General features: G+C 43.0%; 1 non-coding gene across 1 annotated transcript; it reads right to left on the bottom strand.

Moving 5' to 3' along the window:
• Positions 1 to 1,026: 1,026 nt before the first annotated feature.
• On the bottom strand, positions 1,027 to 19,543 carry LOC103690178 (nucleolar GTP-binding protein 1-like). The gene is made up of 12 exons (XR_010059014.1): positions 19,511 to 19,543; positions 14,288 to 14,479; positions 13,508 to 13,573; positions 10,867 to 10,956; positions 10,435 to 10,545; positions 8,945 to 9,022; positions 8,511 to 8,557; positions 7,817 to 7,917; positions 6,510 to 6,707; positions 4,034 to 4,099; positions 3,211 to 3,360; positions 1,027 to 2,058 (listed from the first exon to the last, which is right to left on the bottom strand). It is a non-coding gene; the product is annotated as a nucleolar GTP-binding protein 1-like (transcript).
• Between the last annotated feature and the right edge of the window lie 742 nt (positions 19,544 to 20,285).

The raw sequence follows: 20,285 nt of genomic DNA, 5'->3' as shown, positions 1-20,285 counted from the left end.
ACCTCCTCTCCCATCCCGCAGGCTGTCTCCTCCGATACCAAGAATCCCGAGGGCGTCCTGCTTATGTACTTTCACCTTTCCTTTACTCTGGTGCCATAGCCAAGAAATTGTCAATTGTTCTGATGGTTTTACCCTTTTCTTTAAAGCTTTGGAGTTCTGCAGGTCCTTCTCCTCCTTAGGCTTTTAAACATGTATGTTCTAATGTGGTGTAAGGTAGAGCCTGACTTTAACCATACATTTCCCACAGTGGCTGCTGGAGAAACAGTCCTTTGCCCACTGTTTGTTCTGGTCCATTGTTTAGGATAATGATTTCTGCTATTACTCTACTCTGTTCCAACCATCTGCATGGTTGTCTTTATGACAGTACTGCAGTGCTGTCTTTAGTCTTTGTAGTCTTTGTAGTATATGCTTACAATCAGAATGAGTCCTCTAACATTTAAAGACTATTTAGTGTCTCTCTAGAGGAGGAGCGGCTGAATCCCCACCACATTCCAGCTTCTTCTATTAGTAACCAGCACTGCTAAAGGGCATGGTAGGCAGAGAGGTAGCCCAGTGCCTACCTACCAAACACCAGCATTCACAGCCAGTTCTTTCTAACAGCAATGAGGACAGATTCCTAACACAGTGAAGCTCAAGACCTCGAACATTCTGCTCCTGTATTTGCTTAATTGTTTTGTTTTGAACAGCACCTTCTACCCTTTCTCACTAACGCCTCTGAAATTTAAGTAAATACAAGTTCTATTAAGGAAAAAAAAAGCTTTGTCTAGATCTTCTACTGTTAGATGAATAATTCTATGATTTAATCAAGGTATTAGTCATACTAATGATTATAAACTTTAATCATCTACACATAAAAAAATAGATCAAGACATCAAATGTCATCAGACAACTAAAGCCAATATAAGAAGTCTCGGGTGTTGAGGTTGGAGTGGGTGGGTGGGAGTGGGAGCACCCTCATAGAAGCTGGGGAGGGGGATGGAAGAGGGGAGACAGGGGATAACACTTGAAATGCAAATACATGACATATCCAAGACAAATAAAACTATTTTTTAAAAAAGTCTCAAAGAGTCCATATGATTTAGGATAGAGAATATAATACATGTATACATCACTGGTTTCCGATACAGGTCAGAAGCGGTCACACTGACAGGAAGCGCTGACAGTGGGAAGGCTGTCTTCTGATCTGTGGACAGGGCTGCAGTTCCAGCCACACTGGGATCCCTCTCATCAATGTTTCTTTACTTTCTAGGACACCAATCTTAATCCAGCTGTTGTTAGTGAAAGAAGACATATCCAGGCACTTATTCCCTTTAAAAAACTATTTTTGCTCTAAGCAAAGTCCTATTCCCTGCCCGTTCCTTTTGGCTATCAAGAGACTTGCAATTAAATCAAACTAAATGTAAATGATCAAAACTATGTTTTTGCTGGATGTTTACTTTGGATAAAATGTTTGAAGTTACAATGATACATTGTACTACAGATGCAGAAAATAATTTAAGACTGTAGTTTAAGTTCTGATACACGCTAAATGTAAGACCTCCCAGCAGGAATACTTTCTTAACAAAAATAGGTATTTTGGGTGTCAAAAGATCTACTACAAAAGTTTTCCCCCACCAAAGCAGCCTCCTTACACCAATACATCTTTTCTGCAAAATGAGTCCCTTGGCTGTGAAAGAAGCGCGTCATCCAGTACAGAGCGCTCTGCAGGTAACATCTGACTGCGCAGGGCCACGGCACCACACGCTTACTCGGCTTTACCAGTTTTCAGCACAGCAACAAGCATTTAAAAGTCATTTCCATCGTTTCTTTGGTTAACAGATGTTGATCCCAAATTCTATAAAACACAAGATCACACACTCAGAAATAATCACGGGTCTAGTTAAACTACTCCGACCGAAGAGGACATTATCTCCTGTCCTTTTTACCAGCTTTCCTCTTCCCAGAGAGTAGGTGCTTGGGCTTCATATCAAACACATGCCTATCTGCTTCCCCCTTCTTCCCCAAGCGATTCATCTTCTTCTGGGCTTTCTTCATCATGGTCTTGGCTTTCTTCACCATCTACACAGGAGAACACACAACAATGAAAACCACATTTCTGTCCTGCATTGTAATTACCTGGGAACCATTTTACCAAAGTCAGAAGGAACCATCAAGACCCAGTTGTCTCAGTCACCGGGTTCTCAGACCACCCAACTATCTGCATGAGCTCAATGACTACGTGAGGAAGCCTTGAACCTTTCTACAGTTATAGACTATAAGAGAATCTGAGCTCGGTGTCTACCTGAGGAAGCCTTGGACCTTTCTACCGTTAGTAGACTATAAGAGCATCTGAGCTCAGTGACTACATGAGGAAGCCTTGGACCTTTCTACAGTCAATAGACTACAAGAGCATCTGAGCTCAGTGACTACGTGAGGAAGCCTTGGACCTTTCTACCATTAGTAGACTATAAGAGCATCTGTTCAGACTTCCAGGGTCTGAACCTTCTGACTTATGTCAATGCCAGTATTGAAACCCATAGACCAATAGTGTAATCTTACTCCCGGGTGAACATGGAGCAGTCTGGACTCTCAGGCCGCTTAGGAGTCATAGTAAAACACTACCTCAACTCAACACTCACTTCCTAGACTTCCAGATAGAAATGACATCTGAAATGAAAACTTCAGCCTTCTATTAGAGAACCTGCTAGTTTAAATAGGTTTTCTCTTATATTTGAATTTTCAAAATACTAAAAAAAAAAGTTTTTTCTCAAAAAGAAATTTCAGTGAGATTTTAAGCAACTATTGCACCTTTGAAAAAGACATTACAAATTATACCATAGTGACAAGCTACCACCTTGAAGAGATAACAATTCCCCTAATGAGGAAAATGAACCAAGTTTTCCCAGCCTACTTCCTCACTGGAAATGGGGCCTCTTCCTAGTATTTTGCAAACAGTTGGGACCTAAGCCTAGACTATCCATACTTTATGAGGCCATGTCTGTCTATCTGCCATGTCAAGGGGTTCAGAATGGTTTGCCAGAACACCTATCCAGGGGATCCAACTGCTTCTGGTCCAAGTTCCTCTCCAAAGATGCTACAAAGTAGAAGATAGGACGAACAGCTAATCTCTTAATCACAACCCTCCTCAAGTAATGGCTGGTGCTTGCTGGAGGTTCTATAAACACCCCTGAAGGTTCTTATTTTCTTTTGTCCCAGATCAACGAAACAAACCTTGACATCCCGAAGACCAGAAACATCACGTGGCGTTTTAGAGCAACTCCGACTGCGACTGCGGGCTATGGAAGAGGGAGGAACAGACTCTTCTCGTTTTCTTTTCCTGGTGACACTCCGAGATCTTCTGGCCTGGACTGCATAGTGGGCCTGGAAAACAAACAGTGCTCTTGGTAACAATCGAAATTAGTCCAACAAGAAGAGAAAACAGACAAGCTCTTAAAGACAATATCACTCGCAAGTGAAAGACTCTGGAAGGCCTACTGCAGCTTACTCGCGGGCTCTGGTCTGAAGCCAGGGGTTAAGGGTCAGACGCAGTGCTATGCTCTCCTGTGTCTCCTGACAAGGCTTCAGAAATGTCCAGCTCAGCACCCATGCTGGTGGTGAGTAAGATGGTGCTCTTAGGCCACAGCTCTTGCACATCCTGTGCACTAATGTTCTTTACTGGATAACATCAATCACAAGCAGTAATGGCAATGGTTTTGGTCCACAGTTCACATGATGTATGCTGAGGTTTTAACCTCCCACTCCAAACAGCTGAGGCAGTAGGCATATGCATCAGCTACATTACGTATATCATGTGCATGCCATGACATTTACATTAGCAGATCACCTAGGACAGATTTCTCGGAAGGTACCCGCATCGTTAAGCAAACTGACTGTGGGAAGGGTTTGGCAGCACATGCCTGCCACCAGCACTGGAGAACTAGAGGCAGGGAAAGACTGAGATTGAAGGCTGGCTGGGCGACACAGCAAGACAATGAACGTCTCAAAACAACAAAAGCACGGATCATCTGAAACCACACTGCCCCTCCAGACTTACATTGTCTTTATCATCCATGTCCACGCCAAGACTACGCATCTCATTCTCTAAATCTGCCTGTTGAACCTGAGAAGGTGGGGAAGGGAGGGAAGATAACTTGTTCTAAGTAAGATGTCTGTTGAAATTTAATTTTAAAAGAAAAGGGGAGAGAGAGAGAGAGAGAGAGAGAGAGAGAGAGAGAGAGAGAGAGAGAGAAAGAGAGAGAAAGAGAGAGAGGAAAAAAACAGGTGAAGCTGTGCTGGACAGAGAAGTGGCAGACACGTGCTCTGCTCTCGGTTACTGGATGCCAGCCCGCAGCCCTCATCCTTTCCTCAGGACTGGAACAGAAAGGACTAGAGCATCTGGCCTTTAGTCCCTGGTTCCAGAGGCTACCTGGGGTAAAGTTGAGTCTTTTTAACTATGGACTTCAGGTCATACACAAGAGTCAGTCAGTCAGTCTGTCTGTCTCTCGGTTTCTCTCATCTTCTGCCCCCTTTACACATGCTCCATTTTCTTCCTAAGAAATAGAAAGCTGCACCAACTACGTCTCTATGGAAGGACAGGCTATAGTATTACACCATTACATGTAATATTATAATCTCTTCTCCAAGGCAGACGACAGACCTTAAAAAGGTACCTTCCCAGGTTGGGGATTTAGCTCAGCGGTAGAGCGCTTGCCTAGCAAGCGCAAGGCCCTGGGTTCGGTCCCCAGCTCCGAAGGGGAAAAAAATGTCCCTTCCCCTTCCCCCGCCTTTCTGTACGGGAGCAGGCCACCTATGATTACCCTGTGGCAGCAAACTCAAGACCCTGTTTCAGAGGCGCACAGGTATGTAGCACAGAAAGGCCTAAAGAGGCTGGGCGGACAGACATAGTCTGTTAGCATTAGTTTAGAAGCTTGCCCATCACACTTTTACAGTCCAGGATCCAAGTATGTTTATGCAAAAAGCTTTAATAAAAACCTAAAAGAACAGAGTTTGAAGTGACTCTAAATGCCTAGCATACAGGAAAATGAGAAACACCCAGCCATGTGCTAAGAGGGGTCACATGGCCCAGGACTGAAGGTCCCTTCAGATTGCCCTCATTCAGCACTTCACTGCCTTCATCTCTTAAATTTTAAAATACACTTTACGATGAACTGGCAAATGTAATCAACAAAAGGGAATGTTTTCCCAATTGTGAGGTACTCTAGTAAATTAATCAAACTCAAAGACAGGATCAGGGGAACCACACTCTGTAATTAGAGAGTTGAGCTCTAGAGGCCCTGCCCCATAACCTGCAAGTGGGGCTAGCCTGGTGCAAGGAAACTCTCAGCCTCACGGTCTTGATGCTCCCTTCAGGCAGGGAGACAGTGTGAGATGTGAATTAACTGAGGGATACCCAGCAGAGTCGGTGCAGGACTGATTGATGGCTTGATGGTGGAGATTTCTCCCACCCAGCCGGAGTCAAATAAAGGATCCACGTGTCATCATACAGCAGGAGAGACTGAGTTTGTTCCTGCTCTGGGTCTTCAGAGTATAGCTGTACAGTGACTATTACCTACTGTCAATGCTTGTTGCCAGTTGGGATAACTTCAGTTTCTGGACAGTTCAGCTAAACCCCACAAAAACAAACAGTGCATTTGCTACACAGAAGTCATGGCAAGACTGCTATGTTCTCGGGGTGAGAGAATGGCTGCATGGGCTAGAGAAGGCACTACAGCTGAGGGAAGACAGACTCGGGAACCAGACTCTCTTCTCACAGACAACTAAGCACCAGGAGAAACAACACGTCTGTGAATATTAGTGGCCGCCCAAGCACATGAAAACAGTATTTTCAAACCAGGAGCGTCCATTGTGGAATCTACAACGCCAACCCCCCACCTCCAACCCCCCACCTCCATTATACTTTAACTGCCCAGTATCTATCCCTTTTGGGAACCTGCCACTCACTCCCTGACCTCAGCTTTCAGGAAGGCTATGGACACAGAGGTAGTTCCAAGGAGAACAGAAGTAAAGACAATGACATCCCGACACAAAGCCAAGTGGTGCTCAGGGTCCATTCACACCTGGAGAGCGATGCTCCTATGCTCAGCAACATCAGGGGCTGGCGAGCTGCCTTGTGGATTTAGGAGTCTCAATCAATAGAAAACTAGGTCACGAAAATGCACAGTGGCACACGGCTGTACTCCTGGCACCTGTGGAGCAGGAGTCGGGAAGGAACTCCTTGGCTGCAGGTTCAAGCCCGGACTACCTGAGACCCTCTTTAACAACTACCTAACATCCTCAGCCGTCATCAGGTTTCGGTTTAACTCACATCATGGCAGCAATGACTCAGTCTGCAGCAGGGATGCACCTGGAGCTGCAATGCATGGAGAGAAGCTGCAGCCCAGAGCAGGACCCTGCGAACGCCGGGGTGTGCCGCACCTGACATCCCAGGCAGCGAAGCCGGGCTCTCATGGCGGATTACACAGGATCCAGCATGCAAGCCTGGACTTGGCTCTGCGGGGCTCCACACTAACCTTCTTAGCAGTCCGGGGCATCCGGGGTCCCTGTGTGTTCTTTTCTTTGGACTGTAGAATTTTCAACTTCTTCTTCTCTCTAATTTGTTTTGCCAGCTGTCGGATTTCCACCATTTCCTCGTCTTCACTCTCAGACTCGCTGTCATACTCCCCAGCAGCTGTTCTGAGCTCTTCTTCCTTTTCCAACTCTTCTAATTTCTTTAAAAAGAATCATGAAGTTAACAAGGAAACCCTGCAGGGAGGTAAGTGCAGCGACATATTTACAGGAATCATGTGTCCTCAGATACCTGAAGGTATGAGAACGCTGTGTGGTCTCGTCACAACCGGGGCCCACGTGTACAGTTAATCTCATGGAAAAGAGGATTTACGAAGGCCAAAGAGACAGCATGACCAACGTATGCACTGTTTTCTGCCAATTGCATTTCATCTTTAAAGATAAAAAACATAGGGACCCCTTCCCTCATTCCCTAGTGTCCACTGCAGATACACAAAATAAATCTGTACAAACCCCCATTCATCCTCTCAAATACCATACTAAGCACAACTGCACTGGTGACAAAGTGAAACTTTAAATGCACAGAGGTTGGGGATGCAGCGAGGTGACAAAGCTCACAAGCACAAGATCCTGGGTTCACGCCCCAGCAACGCACACAAACACGCACATGCACACGAACACAAACATGCACACTCACACGCACGCACACAGAAATATAGATAAATGAGAAGATAATCGTGTAAACATTGACGCGCTATGAAAAAGCAAGCAAGGGATAGGTGCCCGGCAGGAGAGAGGTCGGCGGTGGGCCAGCTCTCTGTGGGAATGTGTCTAAGAAAGGCACTGAGGTTAATCCCCCCTTCCAGATTAGAAGGAACCAAACATAAAAAGGTCAGTGAGACAGAGAAATCTGGAAATCAGAGCTCACACCCCATGGACTGAATTTTCTTGTTAATTTGCTGTCACTTGCTAAACTGGCAAAAGACTGCAGGAGGATGTCTGAGAAGACTCAGAAGATGTTCCAGAGAGAGGACGGAGCCAGGGACAGGATGGATCTCCACACTGGACATCAACACAAGCAAAATGATGGGGCCACTGCAGCTCGGTAGGGAAGGCTGGGCGCCACCAGGACCACACAGAAAAAGAATAATTAATGTCCTTTGAATTGAGAAGTGATGTCTCCAAGAGAGCAAAAACAGGGTGAAAGGATCTCTGAGGGCATTTAACAAAAGGAGAACAAGGAAGGAGTAAAAGTTGGTGAAGTTCTTCTAAATGTCAAAGTGGGGCAAGTAATTCAAAAAGCATTGCAGACCTTCATGATAGCAGGATCGATATAATCAGCAACATTGTGGCCTTCCCAAATCTCTGGTATCTTATCATACTTCTCAGATGAATTCATTAAGTCCCAGTATTCTAATATTGAAAGGAAAAAGGAGTTATGTTTATGGTAGTTTCTCAAATCTTCAAGTACTGTGTCATCAAGATGACTACTCTGGATAATCCCTTTATAAGTAAAACCACTTTACAGCCTAACAAAACAGCTGTGTTCAACACCCTTAACTTACTACTAACAAGAATACTGACCCGTGTGTCCGACTTCCAAATACTACAAAAAAAGAATCCTTTCATCTGAAACAACAGGACATTATTTATACACATCTCTGTAAGTCTGCAAGTTCTAATCTTCAAAAAAGTAAAATCTTGGGGGCTCGAGGGATGGCTTGGTGGTTAAGAGAACTGACTACTCTTACAGAAGTCCTGAGTTCAATTCCCAGCAACCACATGGTAGCTCACAGCCATCTGTAATGGGATCTGATGACCTCTTCTGTGTGTGTGTGAGGACATCTTAAGTGGACTCATATATAATAAATAAATATTTTTTAAAAAAAAGAAAATAAGTAAAAGTTTATAAACCAATAAACTCTCTGGAAGACTTTCACTCACTGAGTTCCTTTCTTTTCTGAAACACTTTTCATACAACTGACATTCCAAAACACCTTACTTACTCTGAAGATCCAAAATATAATCATCTCCCATTTTCAGGATCTCGTTCCTGAAAAGAAAGCCCCAAAAGTTTGTCTTAGCTTTATGTCCCCAGATGCTTTGCAGCCTCCTTCCCGATGAAGCAGCCTCTGACCTTTTGCACATCTATGTCTATCAGGAGGGCTGTTTTGCCCACCTGAGGACTACGTGTCTCATGGACTTTGTTCACTGAACTATGACATCAACTGAAAAGCTCCAGTCAAGCATATGCTAAGGATTCACCACTGTGTCCCTGAATCTTACAGGGCCAAACCCTGGGCACACTCAATTTGCATTTCCTGCACCAAGGAGGCTTCACATGGCTAAGACCACCACCCAGCATCACTTTTTCTGGTGCACAGGCAGGCCCTCTGTCCCTGTTCATAAGAAACTCAGACAAAGAGGTCCAGTAACCGACCCTCTTCTTCTTGGGTTCTGCGATCTCCATTCTCTTCCGACGAGCTACCACTCCTTCTGGGATGAAAGGGGGTCTCTCCTAAGAAGACATTGTTTAAAGTATGTGAAATGCCTTCCCAAGTATGAAAGAAACTTAAAGGAACCAAACACACACACAAAAAGACAGTCTACAAGGGAAACACAAAACAACCCACACCAATTAAAAGAAAGTGCATTCTGGGGAGTGAGGTTTGGGGCCAGAGTAGGTAAAAGAGACCAGACAACCACCAAAATTGATTCTATAGTTCATTTGGAAAAAAAACAAAAACAAAAATTATCGTAAGGGCTGGAGAGATGGCTCAGCGGTTAAGAGGACCCAACTGCCCTTCCAGAGGTCATGAGTTCAATTCCCAGCAACCACATGGTGGCTCACAACCATCTGTAAGGAGATCCGATGCCCTCTTCTGGTGTATCTGAAGACAGCTACGGTATACTTATATATAATAGATAAATAAATCTTTTTAAAAAATTATCATGAAACATATAAGAAAAACATACAGGAAAACAGTAGAATGAGAAACAGACATAAACCTAAGTATGTTTACAATTCAACAGAATTAAATTCATTAATTAGTTGAGAACAATGACCACCCCATGAAACAAGTAGTAAACCACACCTCCCTCAGGAAAAACTAAATTGAGCACACATAAAACTCTATTCAGAAGAAAAATGAAAGCAAACAGAAACAAAAATACGAAAATACAGAGAAAAATGACACTAAAGTATTTTAGAAATAATGTTGTCAGTTCTCTAGAACCCACAATCTAATAACTACGAAAGAGCACTAATGCTAATGTAATGAAAATGTGCAGGTTTTTGAGGTGTTTAAAAACAACAATAAAATAAAGAGGGGCTGGAGAGACAGTTCAGCAGTTAAGAAAATCTGCAGGTTGTTCCTGTGGAGGACCTAGTTCAGTTCACAGGACTCAGGACTCAATTGGCTCACCGCTAACTATGACTTCAGGGGATCTGATGCTGTCTCTGGACCCCCACAGACACCAGGAATGCACACTGTGTACATATTTACAAAGCAGGCAAGGAAAAAAGTGGTAAAGAAAACAACTTTTAGGAACTTCTATCCTAAAATACAGATTTATTTGTAGGAACACATCTATAAAGATGTAGACTGCTTATAATGGCAGAAAAACACAAAAATATGCTTCCACTGACAATTTAAAAAACAGGGGGGATGGGGATGTGTGACAATTGCACCCAAGCTACTTCTAAGGGACAAACAACAAGTTACAACACAGACTGTGACAGGGAGAAGTAGGTGCACAGAACTCTTCTTTACTTCATCCCTCCCACAGGCATGTGTGACTTCACCAGGAACGAAAAAGTGAAACCCACATGTGACTCTGTGTACACCAGGAAGAGGACGTGCCAAGCGGCCACCGGCCCAGCACAGCAACACAAACTGAAGCCTGCGAAGAAGGGCAGCCTTGCCTTACCTTGTCATCTCTCTTGTTGGGCACAGCTAAGTGCAATCTGTTCAGAACCTCATTCACTTTATTTCCTTTCATTTTCGTTTCTACTCGGTGAGCCAAAAGCCTATCACAAGCCTAAGAAAGTAGAAAAACAAGAGTCACAAAGCCATTGAGGCCAGTCCCCAGCCTCACACTGCAAGGAAGAATCAAGTCCTCCACTCATCCACAGGTTCACAACCCAGTATGGAACTTCCTACATATTTTCTTTCAGCAGGTAACTAGGTTCCCCTAAGAATTTAAACAACTAATCCTATTCAAGGAAAACAAAAACAAACACAAAAACAAAAACCCAACCTAAATTATTTCCAGTGTTAGTAATTCCCAAAATGCAAACAGTTTCCCACAACTGACCTATCTCAGACAAAAACACTAGCCCCGAGTTAAGAAAGCACCAACCTCTGTTTTAACTTGAATGACACCTTCCTCAGTCAGGGTGCTGGTCTCGATGACAGGAAATCCTTCAGCCTGCAAGTCTAGAAATATTTTCTGGAATACAAAGAAAAGAAGGGCAACATGCATTAATGTTTTGTGAATGGAAGTTGCAAACACTATTTGCTCAACAACTATGATTTGTTTTTAACTCTAAGAACAGTTTTAAGTTAATTTCTACAACAATCTTATATAATTAAAAATAAATAAATAAATAAATAAATACATAAGTGGAACAGCAGAGCCAGGTGGATCTCTGAGTTCAAGGCCAGCCTGGTTTAAAGTGAGGCTCTACAACAGTCAAAGCTACAGAGAAAAATGTTGCCTCAAAAATTAAACAAACAAACAAACCCCCACAGAATCAAACCGAATCAAAGTCAGAAGCTCTGTGGAATACTCTGTAAGATTTCCCCTACTCCCCAACTCCCAGCACTAGGGGTTAAACTCAGCTACAAGCAAGCTCCCACTGACCTATATCCACAAACTCAAGATGCAATTTCTCAGGAGGAAAAATGCAAAAGAAGAGGATGACCAACTTTTATTGTTTTGTTTTAAGAAGGCAGACCCTGGATTCGTAGTTCAGGCTGGCCTAGAACACATACACCATGTAATACAAGCTAGCTTCTGCCTCAGTCTCCCTGCTGGGATTTCTGAAGCACAGTTCCTCATGAAGACAGGACCAACTTTTCAAAAGACGTTTTCAATGCTATTCCTTATTTTAAAGTTTCTGCTATAATAGCCCAAGATAATTCTTCAGAAAATACAAAAATATTTGCTGTTTCATTTTGTGAATCACTAAGACTCTAAAGAAGGGACGCAATATGCTCTTCTCAAATGTTTACAACTACAAACCTCTCTCTAGCTTAGAGACGGGGGACCAACTTCTAATAGACACTAAAAGTTCCCATGAACAAGGTCAACTTCTATTATCAAGGGTGTAGAGCATGATTTCAGCGAAAGCTAGGGTCTCTGAGCACAAATCCTGTCACTTAACAAAGAATGACCCGGGGTGTAAAACAGTCACTGTGACCCAGGGTGTAAGGCAGTCACTGTGACCCGGGGTGTAAGGCAGTCACTGAGTCCCCAGTCATGTGATAACTGTTGACTGTTACTACCATGTGACAACACACCAATGTTGAAGGACAGGCTCTATAGTGCAAGTGCTAAGCAAGCTGTACATTTCTACAGCATCCACTTCCCAATTCCTGTAACACCAATGACTGCAGGGTAGGCACTGTTTTCACTAGAGAGAATCAGAGACCAGAAAGATAACCTACAGTGATGTCAGCTCTCTACTAACAGCTGGCCAGTGACCAATTATCCAGGCAGTACCTTCACTAGCCAGACATGTGGGGCTCCACAGGGTGACTCCCTTTCCTACCACATTGCTGAGTAGTGAAGCTGGACCTGAGCTGACCCCAAAGCCTGAGCACCTGACCAGTTTGTTTCACTTGTAAGTCTCCCAGGCTCTGCCCACTCCCTTCCCGCCTCCTCCTCTCTTCAATGCCATATGGACTGACAAATTAAGATTATTTATAAGATATAAAGAGTTTTTGTTTCTCTGCTTTTCAAAATAAACTGATTCTCTGACATCAGTTAGGTAATTAGTAATTTAAAGAATATACGATCCTGCCAGCTGGAATGAGCAGACGGGAGGATAAAGAGTTCAAGGCCATCCTAACCTACATTAGTCCTGTCTTTAAATAAGTAAGTAGTCGAAAAAAAACCCCAAACTTGCTGTGTTCTGCCCTAAGAAGACAACTTAGGACAAACTAATGCTTCCCATGGACAGAAGTCCCTTCCACTCAGGAACCATCCACCTTGGTTTAAACATGACAAAAGATATAAAGATATATCCAGACAGCACTTTCAGTGTGCACTTGTCACCTGTGGAAACTCATACTGCTTCATACCCCAGGGGGTTGGACGAGGAGTCTATGAGCCCTAGGGTATTAATTTCTGACAAGCTACAGGTAAACATGAAGGGAACTTATACTCAGGATGGCAGTGAGAGCACTGTTCAAGTACCTGTCTCTCAAAGCATTTATCCTGAAAACTGTCTACTAAAAGGATTAAACTGTTTGAAAATTTTTGACTACCAATGCAGCCTACCTCATGGATAATGCTGGCAGACACTGAACTTAGAAGGTGTTCTCCCTTACTCACTTGCAAACTTACTTAGCTACAGATTCCACTATGTAATAAAGTAAGCCATATTTACACTCGTTCTAAAGAGAAACTTGTGGGAAATACTTCCCTAGAACATTTGATAGCCTAAGGCCTGGAAAAGATAAAAGTACACATGACTTGAGGTACCTGGCTTCCCCTTGGGTACCAATTTAAAAGCAGTCCTTTTCTAGGGAAGCACATTTCCCAATGGTTTAGTGTAGCAACCCCAGAACACAGGCGTTCCTACAGACTGGACACAGAGCAGGAGTCAGGAACCTACACTCCAGCTTTAATGTCCTGCCACTAAACCACTGAGGATCATCTTAGTTCTCGAATAGAAACCTGTTCTGGGAGCACTAAAAATCTTTCTAAAGGACAGTCAAAGGACTCACAGCTACTTTAAAATAAAGTATACATAATTAATGTATCAGTGACTTACCTGATCTTCTTCAGAAAGTTCAGCTATTCTCTTCACATCACATTTGTTTGCTACAACAATAAGAGGCTAGCAAGGAAGAAAGAAGTCACTACTTTCACACCATAGAATCATGTATAGAATAATGTATAGAATCATGTATAGAATCATGTATAGAATCATGTATAGAATCATGTACAGAATCATGTATAGAAGAATGTATAGAATCATGTATAGAATCATGTATAGAATCATGTACAGAATCATGTATAGAATCATGTATAGAATAATGTATAGAATAATGTATAGAATGTATAGAATCATTTATAGAATGTATAGAAGAATGTATAGAAGCATGTATAGAATCATGTATAGAATCATGTATAGAAGAATGTATAGAATCATGTATAGAACCATGTATAAAACCATGTATAGAGTCATGTAGTCCCTCTCCTTGTCCACGCCCTTGCTTTCTGCTATTTCCCTGACCCAAGCTGAAATCAATTACTGCTATAAAACACCAAGTGGAAAGTTCTATAAATAAACAACTTGTAAATAAAATGTGCTCCATCCTAAGCAGTGCAATGAAGTCTTGTCTTAGTGCTGCATTCCCACCAGGACACAGATCATCCCTTTGTCTGGCTTACTACTGTCTGTGCTACCAGGCAACCAGGTTTATGTAAGTTGTCACATCACTAACATCTATGGTCAAGGAACATAGAACGGCTCCAGTGGTCTTGGAACCCATTACCTATGAGTGAGAAGGGGCTACTACGTAAACTAAGCATTAGTTAGCACACTTACCTTGTTGATAAACAGGGGTCTGATATTCTGGAAGAGTTCTAATTGCTCCTTCAACCCATGTCCACACTGCTCAGACAAATCCATCACATACAGAACTGCAGCTCGGGGCTGGGCCAGGGCTGTGATGGCCTGCATCTCAATGGTGTTCCGATCCTCCAAAGGATGATCCGAAATCCCTGGAGTATCTACAACCTAACAACCAGGCTTCATTAACCGAAGTACACTCACTCCAAAGTGTCTCGGCTGTCCCAGAGTCACTCTCCTACATCCAAAACAGTTTTAACAAAACTAGTGTGTAAAATGCAACATTGAAAACTGCCCACAATAACCAAAGGAACAAGGAGAAAAAGTACTTATTTTTTAATAAGACAAAAACCCAATACAGGAGCTGGTATGGTGGCTCTCATCTGTAACTGCCATGAGTGTAAAACTAGAGTGACTACAGTGAGTGAGCTAAGGTCACCCTGACTAGAGAGACCCTGCCTGTCTCAAAAGAACAGATGCAGGCATCTAAGGAAACCCTGCAGAGTCCACTGAAGAGACATTGGCCCTGGGAGAAATGAGCCTTTTCTTCACATGGCTATCAAAACTGACAAACTCTCCCACCTCCTAAAGACTTGGCTACTTCATCATTTTTTTTAACTTTTTTTGTCTTTATTAAATTGAGTATTTCTTATTTACATTTCGAGTGTTATTTCCTTTCCCGGTTTCCAGGCCAACATCCCCCTAACCCCTCCCCTTCCCCTTCTTTATGGGTGTTCCCCTCCCCATCCTCCCCCCATTGCTGCCCTCCCCCCAACAATCACATTCAATGGGGGTTCAGTCTTAGCAGGACCCAGGGCTTCCCCTTCCACTGATGATCGTACTAGGATATTCACTGCTACTTATGAGGTCAGAGTTCAGAGTCAGTCCATGTATAGTCTTTAGGTAGTGGCTTAGTCCCTGGAAGCTCTGGTTGCTTGGCATTGTTGTTCATATGGGGTCTCAAGCCCCTTTAAGCTCTTCCAGTTCTTTCTCTGATTCCTTCAACGGGAGTCCTGTTCTCAGTTCAGTGGTTTGCTGCTGGCATTCGCCTCTGTATTTGCTGTATTCTGGCTGTGTCTCTCAGGAGCGATCTAAATCCGGCTCCTTATGTTGGGCTTTACCATTTATTATCCTTTGTAGCGCTGGATTTGTAGAAAGATATTGCGTAAATATGTTTTCGTCATGGAATATCTTGATTTCTCCATCTATGTTAATTGAGAGTTTTGCAGGATACAGTAACCTGGGCTGGCATTTGTGTTTTCTTAGGGTCTGTATGACATCTGTCCAGGATCTTCTGGCTTTCATAGTCTCTGGCGAAAAGTCTGGTGTGATTCTGATAGGTCTGCCTTTATATGTTACTTGACCTTTATCCCTTACTGCTTTTAATATTCTTTCTTTATTTTGTGCATTTTGAGTTTTGACTATTATGTGTTGGGAGGTGTTTCTTTTCTGGTCCAATCTATTTGGAGTTCTGTAGGCTTCTTGAATGCCTATGGGTATCTCTTTTTTTAGGTTAGGGAAGTTTTCTTCTATGATTTTGTTGAAGATATTTACTGGTCCTTTGAGCTGGGAGTCTTCACTCTCTTCTATACCTATTATCCTTAGGTTTGATCTTCTCATTGAGTCCTGGATTTCCTGTATGTTTTGGACCAGTAGCTTTTTCTGCTTTACATTATCTTTGACTGTTGAGTCGATGATTTCTATGGAATATTCTGCTCCTGAGATTCTCTCTTCTATCTCTTGTATTCTGTTGGTGATGCTTGTATCTATGGCTCCTTGTCTCTTCCTTTGGTTTTCTACATCCAGGGTTGTTTCCATGTGTTCTTTCTTGATTGCTTCTATTTCCATTTTTAATTCCTTCAATTCTTTGATTATTTTTTCCTGGAATTCTTTCAGGGATTTTTGTGATTCCTCTCCATAAGCTTCTACTTGTTTATTTATATTTTCTTGGAATTCTTTCAGGGATTTTTGTGATTCCTGTCTGTAGAGTTCTACTTGTTTATTTATGTTTTCCTGTGTTTCTGTAAGGGAGTTCTTCATGTCTTTCTTGAAGTCCTCCAGCATCATGATGAAGTGTGATTTTGAATCTAGATCTTGCTTTTCTGGTGTGTTTAGATATTCTGTGTTGGCTTTGGTGGGAGAATTGTGCTCGGATGATGCCATGTAGTCTTGGTTTCTGTTGCTTGGGTTCCTGCGCTTGCCTCTCGCCATCAGATTATCTCTAGTGTTACTTTGTTCTGCTATTTCTGACAGTGGCTAGACTGTCCTGTAAGCCTGTGTGTCAGGAGTGCTGTAGACCTGTTTTACTGTTTTCTTTCAGCCAGTTATGGGGACAGAGTGTTCTGCTTTGGGGCGTGTAGTTTTTCCTATCTACAGGTCTTCAGCTGTTCCTGTGGCCCTGTGTCTTGAGTTCACCAGGCAGGTCGCTTGGAGCTGGAAGGTTTGTCTTACCTGTGGTGCCAAGGCTCAAGTTTGCTCGTGGGGTGTTGCTTATGAGCTCTCCGAGGCGGAGGCATTCAGGAAGATCTTTGCCTCCCTTTCCGGGAGCTTCCGTGCACCAGGGTTCCAGATGGCATTTGGTGTTTTCCTCTGGAGTCAGAGATGTGGGCCGAGTGTAGACTCTTCTGGTTTCCCAGGCATGTCTGCCTCTCTGAAGGTTTAGCTTTCCCTCCCATGGGATTCGGGTGCAGAGAACTGTTTATCCGGTCAGTCCCTTCAGGTCAAAACCTTGTTTCTTATTTGCCTTTTGCCACTCTATTGAAGCCCTTCAACCTTTACAACAGTTTGATATCTACAAAGTTCACACTGGAGAAATGATGGTTAAATTACATAAAAGAAAAAAAAACCTCAAAGTTTTAATGAAGTTTATGATTTATTTGCATTGGTGTTTTTCCAGCATGTATGTCTGTGCGAGCATGTTAAATTCCCTGGAACTGGAGTTACAGACAGTTGTGAGTTGTCATGTAGTTGCTGGGACTTGAACCCAGGTCCCCTAGAAGAGCTGCCAGAGCTCTTAACTGCTGACCCATCTCTCCAACCCCAAGAAGCATCTATTTTCTGTTAAATATGAATGCCAAATACTTCCCTTCTGGGAATATTTCAACCATTCTGCTTCATGTTCAAATGGTGTCTGCTGAACCACACTGCCATCGGATCTTTCTGATCCAGCCACAAAAAAGCCAATGGTGGTTTTTGCCTTGGAAAGCATTCAAGGCCGGGCAGGGGAATGAATGCAAAGGTGAGCCAACCAGTGCAAACTACTCGTTCACTTTTAAAGAGGATGATGCCTAGGGACTGGGAGATGGTTCTGCAGACAAAAGCCATACAAGTCTGGTGAGCTGACTTCAGCCCTTGGATGTAGTGATGCACAGCTGTAATCTCAGATTTCCCAGGGTGACACAGGAGCACAGGCAGGAGACTTGGCCGGAAACTAGTGTGTAAGGAGAGAGACCCTGCCTCAAAACAAGAAGTACTTAGCTCTTCACTTTTTCTTCCTTTGTTTTGCAAAGGAAGGACAAGTTAGTACTTCAGGTCACCTTATAAATAGGAAACTATGTTCTATATATACGGTGACCTGACATAGAAAGTTTAGACTTTAAAATTTTTTTCCTATTTTATTTTATGTGTATGAGTGCTTTGCCTGCATGTTGTTTGTTTGTATGCATGCATGTAGGCTTGGATTTTGTCCAAAGTTCTTCAAGACCTCACCAGTCCATCTGAGTCCATGGAAGCAGCAAGCAGCAAGCAGCCTCCACAATATCATGAAAAGTACTTTGGTGAGTTTCTCTCTACAAAGTCATGACAAGCAAAGATCAGCAACAAGATGTAAGGTGAACCAATGCCAGAGACTCCTCCCACCGGCTGTGGGGTCATATTTCTATTCTTTCTAAACATCGTATGTCCTCTCGTGTGTTTGCTTCAGCAAAATATCCTTTCACCTATCTTCCCCAACAAAACATCATATGACATAACTGAGTTTCCAAAGAAACCATAAATTACCACTTTGTGTGTGTGTGTGTGTGTGTGTGTGTGTGTGTGTGTGTGTGTGTACATATATACCTGTAGAGATAAGAAGAGAACATTAGACCTCCTGGAGTTGGGTTGCAGGTGGTTGAGAACCACCACATATGAGTACTGAGAAACGAACTAGGGTCTTCTGCAAGACCAGCAAGTGCTCTTAATCTGGTGAGAATTTCTCCAGATCTAAAATTTAGACTTCTGGTTGTTGTGTGTTTGCCAAATAGCTATTAGAGTAAAGTATTTGCCTAGTGTATCCAAGGTCCTGAGTTTGGCATCTGCATAAAAAAGAAAGACAGGGAAAGATGGGTCAGGGGTGGAAAGGAAGTGAGGGGAGGTGGGGAAGAGAAAGAGGTATTATTCTTAGTACAGTGTCACTCAACTGGCATCACACTAATGGGAACTGTACCACAATTGGGGATGACTGAAACCCTCTGAGAACTTCTTTATCCAATAATCTATGTAACAAACACAAAGTAATAGACTTGTGTCGTAGGGTGATGAGACTCTCACTGTGATAAAACTCCAAAGAAACTTGGGGAGGAAAGGGTTTATTTAGGTTATGGTTCCAAGGAAATCAGGACAGGAACTGAAGCAGGAAAAGGGCCTGCAGAGAGGAGCTGATATGGAGACAATGGGGGGTGATTCTTACTGGCTTGTTTTTGATGACTCTCTCAACCTGCTTTCTTACAGAACCCCGGACCACCAGCCCAGGGATGGCACCACCCATAAGTTCTCAGTTCTCCACCATTAATCACTAATTTAAAAATGCCCTACAGCTTACCTACAGCCTGATTTTATGGAGGCATTTCTCAGGTGAGGCTCCCCTCTCTCTGATGACTCTAGCTTGTATCGAGTTGGCATAAAACTAGCCAGAACAACCCAATTTCGTTAAGGGATACCAGTTGAAAATAGATTCTTCAATAGATTTTTCAGTGGACCTAAGAGAACTAGACAACTCTGTGCAGCCACCATTCTGTCATTCACCAAGTACACAATGAACCATTTAACAAAGCCTTTGTTAACCTATCACCTTTGGTAACTCAGCATCTGAAAGTCAATGAGCCCTTGCTCCAGGTCCTATGCCTACACTGTTTTTTCCCTTTTGTTTAATTCACTGAAATACTAACTCTGCTGCCAAGTAAAGCTTGCTTTACTGCTCATTGTGTGCGTGTGATTTACATCAATACTAGGCTCTTTAGTTCCTCCTCCCATGTTTGCGAAACTTTTTTCATACTCAATAATTATCTTTATTTCTATGGGGATAAAATGTTCTAATCATAGCCACACAATAGGAAGTCACCTAGACTAAAATCACCTGGAAAGAAACATTAGGGCAAGCTGTACTTCAGGGTAATACACACACACACACACACACACACACACACACACGCACGCACACATGCACGCATCCACGCACACACATGCATGCATGCACGCAAATCTTAAAAAATATTTTCAAGGAAAACTTGACCTAGAATTTTTATAGCAAGTCGTAGGAACAGGGAAGACCTATCTTGAATCCACGAATATATTCTCAACAAGTCATCCTAAACTGACTTACTCCTGAGGTGAAAAGCTGGGAATGTAGATTTTAAAAAGTGACAGTTAAGGAGCTAAAGAAAGGGTTCAGTCAGTAAAGTGTCCTGCAAGAGCATGAAACCCCTGCACCCAGGTAACAAGCCAAGTGCAGCAGTGAGCACCTGTAAACCTGGTGACAATGCTGGGAGGAGGGGAGGGAAGGGGAGGGTGTCAGGCACACATTGGCTGTTCTGCCTAACGGAGTCACTGAGCTTCAGGCCCAGCGACAGATCTTGTCTCAATAAATAAGGCAGAGAGGAGAACAGTTGAAGGCAACAATGTCAGCATCTGGCCTCCAAACACATGCACACATCCACATGAATATGTACACATACACACACACACACACACACACACACACACACACAGAGAGAGA

Source organism: Rattus norvegicus, chromosome 17 (genome assembly GCF_036323735.1).
Source record: "Rattus norvegicus strain BN/NHsdMcwi chromosome 17, GRCr8, whole genome shotgun sequence".
In the NCBI taxonomy this organism is placed as follows: domain Eukaryota; kingdom Metazoa; phylum Chordata; class Mammalia; order Rodentia; family Muridae; genus Rattus; species Rattus norvegicus.
This window is presented reverse-complemented; position numbering and strand designations above follow the sequence as displayed.